Source organism: Corvus brachyrhynchos, unplaced genomic scaffold, assembly GCF_000691975.1.
Source record: "Corvus brachyrhynchos isolate BGI_N302 unplaced genomic scaffold, ASM69197v1 scaffold94, whole genome shotgun sequence".
NCBI classification, from domain to species: Eukaryota; Metazoa; Chordata; class Aves; order Passeriformes; family Corvidae; genus Corvus; species Corvus brachyrhynchos.
Window position 1 is genome coordinate 9,524,576 of NW_008238330.1, and position 7,759 is coordinate 9,532,334.

Here is a 7,759-nt window from a genome sequence, read left to right on the forward strand (position 1 = left end):
GGCGCTACGCCTGGCTCTGCTGCCTATGCTCTTTTGTCCCTTCCGCCCCCTTAAAGGAAAGAAGCACATGAATGGAATTGCGTACCGAAGGTCAGGGATCGCTCGCAGAATTGTGTCTCTGCATTATTTACAGCTAAACTGCTGCTGTTGTCAGATACAAGGGCCTCTGCATGCAGAAGTAGCTTTCTAGCCATTGCAGAGGGAGCTGCAAATACTGACTCGGTTTCTTCAGCGTTGGGGATTTTGGATAGCTTTGGGCAGTATTCCGCTGTTTAAAATGACTAAAATATTCCATTATGGGTTTTAGCAAGTTTGAGATCTTGGTGCTTCTTTTGGTTTGCAGCTGACGATTTTGAACCTTTATCTATACATGAGGTTTTTGTCAGGTAAAATTAGTGCGGAGTAGGAAATGTCCAAAACACCGGAACATCTGTTAAAGAGTGGGAGCCAGGGTTCATGTTCTCCCTCTCTCCAACTTCAGGAGAAGTCTCCGTGGGGACACTTTTTTCTGCCTTGTAATCTGTAACCTTATTTGAACCTTTCAGTCTGCTGAGATTAAATCGTGGGTGTAATGGTTTTTGCAATCAGGAAAGCAACAGCAGAAAAAAAAAAAGCAAACAACAAAAAAAGTTAAAACCAAACCAAACAACAGTTATGATGACCCGTTTGCCATATGTGCCTGTTTTACTGCTGTGTGTACACAGTTGCAGGTACTGTTTGTAATGTCCTGGCTTCTGCCTGTGCTGGAACTTCTCAGAGTTTAAACATGTTTGCCCTAGTAGGGCTCTTTTGGAGTTACCATAAGAAGCCTGGAGGAGGGAGTGTTGTCTCCAAGCCCAGGGACTGTATTCACAAAACTGTGCCTTCTCTGAGGCACTGTAACCTGTTTTAACTAAGTCAGAGCAACCTGTGATGGCAATAAGACAATTGTATTAAGCCATGATTACAGCTTACTTCTCTGTTTTTCAATGAGCATCATTGTAAGGTAGGGAAACCAGGATGGTAAAAATACCGATGGAAGGCAAGAGTTTTCAGCTTTTAATGTGAACTACTGAGTGAAGACCAGACGGCTGTATGAACAGCTAGTGGATATTATTTAAATTTCTGTTCAAGTAAAACAAAAGTTTCTGTCAGTTGCATGAATGAACTCCCACTTGCCAGCGGATTGAACTGCATGATGGATGACAGTAGTGGAAAGAAGTAAAATCTCTGGATCTAGTGCAAAAAAATCCCATACCAGACAAAAATCTTCTATTCATCTTTTGTTCAGTTATGAACAAAAAGTTCACACTGGACCTTGGTGCCTGTTCTAGAGCACTGGGTACCACACCAGTATGCTGGGGAAGCATTAACGAGATTAGGGACATACATTGATATATGAGGTGCTCCATGTTTGATAGGTGGGTGCTTAAAATCCCAGAGAAATATCAAGCTGCTGCAGTAGCCTCTGAGCATCTGACTAGTTTAAGCCAGAGTCGTGACTAATAAGGCAGGACCAGGATGTGATACACAAGTTTTGCCATGGATATTAATGGATGTTAACTTGGCACTCTGACAGTTTGTGGAACACAGGTGAGAGCTGGTGGGAGTAAGCAGACTTGCACATATCACAGAGCAAGATCAGATGGGAAGGATTTGCCTGGAACTGGTGGGAACTCCTGTTCCTCTCTGCTGCAGCTCATGCCTGAGCTCCTTGCTGCTTCACACATTCGCCTCCTGTAACAGATTACCAGCTGCTTTTGTAGAAGTAATTTGATCCTAATCTTTCCGTGTGCTCTGAGGATTTTATTTATACTCTAGCCAATCTGCTTTGGGATAGAATAATGAGATTAGTATTGCAAAAATTAGTGCAGGTTAAATGTTTTTGTTTTGAATGTGTACTTGATCAATATTATTGTTTCTTACTGTTGTTGCTGTAATACTGAAAAGGAAAAATGCTAAAACTTCGCACTCTTATCTGCTGTCACAGACTGTAAACTGAATGAAAGGTACTTTTTTTTTTTTTTAAATAGAAAGGGTTCTCAGAATGAATGCTATTGAGGCAGCATCTGCAGTATTGAAAGACAAGAGATTAAAACCAAGCCTTTTTCCCTTTATAAAAGCTGTACACGTTTTTCTTCATAACAATTTCCTATGTTAATTAAATTTTTCCTTGGAAGAGGAGAGATAATTAAGGGAAAAGGCAGTGTATGAGTTACCTTTGTTTGAAATACATTTCTTTCCTAAGTCTTTAAAATTTTATTGGTTTCTGGAGTTGGGGTAATTAAGTGCTCCTGCCAGGACCAGAAATAACATTTGTAGGACATAATTTGTTTTGGGTTGTCTGCATGTTGTATGTTGTGAGTGATACTCAAGTCAAGGTTGGTGGTTTCTTGTTAATTTGCGGAGAATTGTATATTCTTTGTTTAAAATTTTGAACCGGCTAGCTTTCCCTCTGCCTCAGTAAAAAATGAGTACCTGCTCTGATAAGTCTCCAATATTAGGCCGGCTACTTAATTGGTGTATCTTTGAATAACTCAGTTTTAACTCTTACAAAACTCTCATTTGACTTCACACACTACTTATTTCCCAATACTTCCACATTAATGCAAGAACAGCCAGACCAGTAGAACTGGTCTGTATTATTGGAGTCATGATAACCACAATAGGGAAATAGGAGCTGTGCTTTTGCCTGTTGGTCAGAAAAATATTGTTGATAGGTAGGCTTTTATAACTAGTTCTGTTTTCCTTTTGAACTATTCTTTTCTCCAGATGTACCTGGCAGTTCTGCCTCTGTAAGAAGCTTAGTGTTGCCACCAAGATCAACATTCAAGAATAAATATACTTAAATTGAATGTAAAATGACCGAATGCATACTGGCATTTTCCCTTGTGGTGCTCATATTGTTCCTTGATTCTGCTGGGAGTGAGATGGTCGCTAGTGTGCTTCAGAAAGGCTATGAAAAGGAACAGATTCCGGTAGCTACTGCACACCAAATGCCTTTCAGAGTTACCATAAAAACATAGTAAGGAGGAGAACTACTTTCTAGTCACTAAATGACAGTGATGGCACATCAGTTGTAGGCAGCTCAGTTACTGTATGAAACTTTGTAAGGCTGGAACTGTAAAACTCGTGTGTGGTCTGCAGTGCCTGTGCTGTGAAGGTTTCTTTCCCTGGTCATGTATGTATCATTAAAACTCCATGAGCAATGCCACTCACACCTTGGAATGCTGCACCTGTATGGAGGGCTCAATTTTGTGGATTCAGTTGTGGTATCAGTGCTACTTGGAGAGATAAAAATCTTGAGAATGAACTTCCTGTTAACATAGACTTTCCAAGATACCAGTTGGTGTCTGATTCAAAGCCTTCCTGCTTACTCTGTGGTTTGTCTGAGATAGCTGTGGGTTTACAAGCACTTTTATTTTACTTTGTAGTGAATAGCATGATGTTTCCTAAATAAATTTCAGGAATTCACTGATACTATTCTTTGTCTAAAACTGTCCTCTGTTTGAACTTTGAATCATCAATACTTCTGTTTTTATTGGATCCTATTGATTACAGTGCAAAAAGTCATGCTATATAGTCATCCTGCTTATGGTTGACCAGCTAAGAGGCTTATTGATAGCACAAACAGATTAGCTCAGAGATAATTCTTAGATTCAATTATGTTGGCAGATTTGCTTTAGTTAAATCGGTGAGTGGCTGTACTGGAGTCGATTCTTTGCCGTATCTTGCAGCTTCTCTGGACAGTATTGTCTAACCTTCCCATCCATTAGATGCTGAAAACCCAAATAAGACTGCTGCTCTGTAACTGTCATATTTTCTTGTGTGTATGTTTGGGGTTTTTTTGGTAACAATACTCATAGATTAATATGTTAGAGTCCTGTTGCTTTTGCTTGCGTTTTTAGCAGAAGTTCAGAACACTGTAGCAGAGTACTAGAAAGAAGGAAGTAAGTGTGGGAAGAGCTTAGTTTAAATGCTCTTGCAAAGTTTCATTATTGTCTTGTTTTGACATTAGACCATGCTGCTGCCCAGCAGAGCAAATTTTCTCATGGCTGTGGATTCCCCCTTCTATCCCCTTCCATATTATGGTGCTTGGAATTGAGTCCTTGACTCAGGCAAGAGCTGTTTTTAAGGTTAATTTTCAGATTGGCCGTCCTGGGCAGCTGAGCAGCTGTTAGCTGGGAGCAAAGGAAGCAATAATAGTAAGTGGATGGGACTTCAGTGTCAGGAGAGAATAGTCTTTAGTGAACATGAGCTGATTTTGAAACTCCTGCACTCCAAGCTGTGATATAACCAACACTAGCTGTGTGTTGGTAGATGAGATACTGAGGCTGACAATACTCTGCTGCGTATTTTTGTGCTTATGGCATGTTCTTGACTCCAAGCACCTGTATGAACAGAAGAGAGAAATACTGGGCTTTGTAGGAAGGTTGCTTCTTTGGTGGATCTCAGCATGGTTAAGATTGGAAGGGATTTCTGGTGGTCTTCAGGTCCAACCTCCTTGCTAAAGCAGGGTTATCCTAGAGCACTTGGCACAGGTCTGTGTTCTGACAGCATCTGAATATCTCCAAGGCTGGAGACTCCCCTGCCTCCCTGAGCAACCTCTGTCAGTGCCTGGTCACTCAGAGGGAAAAAAAGTTCCTGGATGTTTAGAGGGAACTGCTTGTGTTTCAGGCTGTGCTCATCACTCTGGTCTTGTCACTGGGAACCACTGAAAGAGCCTGGCTCTGTCCTCCCTCCCTGCAGGTATTTATACCCATTGATGAGATCTCCCTGAACCTTCTTGTCTCCAGCTGATCAGTCCCAGCTCTCTTAGCCTCTCCTCATAGGAGGAATGCCCTGGTCTTCTTTCTTTGTCTTAGTGGCCAGTCACTGTCCTCTCTCCAGTACGTCCATCTTTTTCTTGTACTGGAGAATGCAGAACAGGACACAGTACCCCAGGTGTGGCCTCACCAGTGCCGACTAGAGGGGAAGGATCACCTCTCATCAAGTTTCCCAGTTAAAGGAAAGAATGTGGGAACCCCCTGCTCCACTAGGTAATAATTCCATGCTTCAAACAAAATAGAGAAAAACTGCTCATCGCTAGTTTTCAATGAAGTTTAAAATAATGCTGAGTTGACTTGTTCCATCTTTTAATAGAAACCAAAGGTTAGGAAAATGTTTATACAGTGGAAACATTTATAGCTTAGAGGGGAAGAATGAAAACTGTGGATACATTGAGGTAGTTACACGTGCCTCTTTGAAGGGCTTAGTGCACTGCTGTTGGAATCAATCAGTGCATTTTTACATTGTGTCTTCATGTAAATTCTAAATTTCATCTTTTTAAAGGCAGCTGCTGGTAATGTCATACTGGAATCTAATTTCAAGCAAATCAGGACCCTGTATGAATTATGGCTTGACAGCAGCCGCAATTTGGTGTCCTAGGGGATACTGAAGTGCAATTTTGTTTCAAGAGAGAGGTATTTTTTTTTTTTCAAGTCTCATCAGTGTCTGCTGTGGGAAATGAAGATTTCTGCTGTCCTCTTTAATGTTTATATAAGTTGAGCTTGTGTTACTAACAACATTGCCTGTCCCAGAAAGCCTAGTTTCGCTATCAGATACTGCATAGTTGCATACTTCACGGGGGAGCAGCAGACACTCCTCTGCAGTAAGCAGAAACCTTACAGTTTAAATCCATGCAAACCTATTGCCACAGTGATACCTGTATAATTAGTGGAATTGGAAGGCATTGGAACGATGTCGAAGTCCTTAGACTGCCCTTTAAACCTGTTTTAAATGGAATTTCTTTCTCTGCAGCTGTGTCTGATCATACTAGCTATTTCTGAGGAGGTGTTCAGCACTGTTGATGTAAAGTGATGAGGTGGAAATCTTTCTTTTAGCATGTTTTTTGCACTAGATCTTCTGCTGTAATCACAAATTGCACTGCTGTCAGAAAGGAATGGTGGGCTTCTGCTGTGTTTGGGTAATACTGCAGTACTGATCACTTCAGGTGTTTATGGAGGGGGTGGAGATGAGGATTAACCAAAAACATTACCTTCTTGGAGCCTTTAGTCTTGTAATGAGTTCTGCAAACCTGCATGTGTGAAGGCCATATCAAAATCAGTCCTTTATGCCTGTATTTCTTGGGGGTCGGGTCATGTTGTCAGGTGGTAGATAAGCATGTTGTGGCTTGACCCAGTGACTTGTGACTGACCTGAGAGCCATGCATTTCCAATATAAGGCAATCTCAAATGAAAATGCTTTTTCTAATTGTCTGAAATGTTTGTAACCTTTGATTATTCTTGTATTTGCTCGCTAGAATTTTATTCTGTAGTGGCTTTCTCAAAAACTGTGTTTTTGCAAGATATCAAAAGCAAATAGAATGAGAAGGCTGAGAAAAGCTAAATACTGCATTTATCTGGCAGAGTACTTTGTCCCAAAGTCCAGAGAGGTGTGTACTGTCATACTGTTGGATGTATGTTACGCTATCATTTTTTTTTCTGCAGAGAACATTGATTTCTCCATGACATTCACTTGTACTGCTTTTATCTACTAAATGAGGTTTCATTTAGGAACTGTTTTACCTCAGGCAAATGCAACTTTGCTAAATACTTTGCCCTCTTACATTGCAAAAGCTAAAAATATTCAATGCGAACTTTTAATGAACTGAGTTTGTTTAAGCATTCATGAATCACAAAAATCAGTCTTCTTTTACTTTGCAAAGGATGAAGGGAGGCAGCAAGATCAAAACATTTGAGGTGATTTAGGAGTTCATGCCAGTACTAGAATTAAATCCAGTTCTTGTGAATCTCTGTTAAAAGACTATCAGTCTCTTGGGGTCAGTGGATTGGCACATTCTGTAGCTATTTAGGGCCTGACAGGGTATGTGAAACAGGCAGCAACCTCAGCAGACGTGTGTGCTACACCTGCACTTTTTTCCCCTACAGTACTAAGGTTGATAGTGTACATTACTAATTCTCTTAAAAAAGGAAAACTTCAAAAGTTTCCCAAAAGAGTTTCCTTTCCCTGAGGAGCATATGGCTTGCTCAAGTAATTTGAGTGCGTTTTACAGAAGTTTTAAACATGTCTGGCAGATGGGTTGTGCAGGATAAGATGGTGCTACTTTTGCAGTAGTTATTTTAGTAAAATAGGTGAAATGTTAAGCGGACAATGGGATATTGCTAGAAAAAAGATCAATGTTCAAAATGGGAGCCTGGGATTTCACAGGCTGGGAACAAGGCACTTCCAAGACACGCAGTTATCTCACTTTGCTCACTGATGAATGTTCAAGGTAAGTCAGTCTCAGTTTCTTGAGCCCGACTTACTAACATCCGCCCTCCAAGAGTAAACACTGCACCCGTTTTGTACTGTTTATCAACTTTCAGAGGACACCTGCTCTATGTTGACATAAAGGAAGAAAATTGGAAGGTTTTCTCATTGATGTCCATCTGTACTATTATACTGAATAGCAGGAAAGAGAGGAGGGAAATAGAATTTTTGACTTGGAAAAAAGGACAAGAATCTTTTTTGTTTTGTTCATGGGGGTATTACTGTCTTTAAAAAAATAAATATAGATAATTTATGGAATGAGTGATGTATTAAATCTAGAAATGTTTCTATGTAAAGGCAAATATACAACCAAGTATAATTTGAAGACAATAAATATAGAATTAACAGTTCACAGTAGTTACCTAACTCATGAAGAGCTGCTCAGCCCTGGTGGAAAAGGCAGATTGATGTCACTGCATGTTGGGTGTAGATCCCAAATATGAGAATGGATTTCTTAAATTCAGTATGC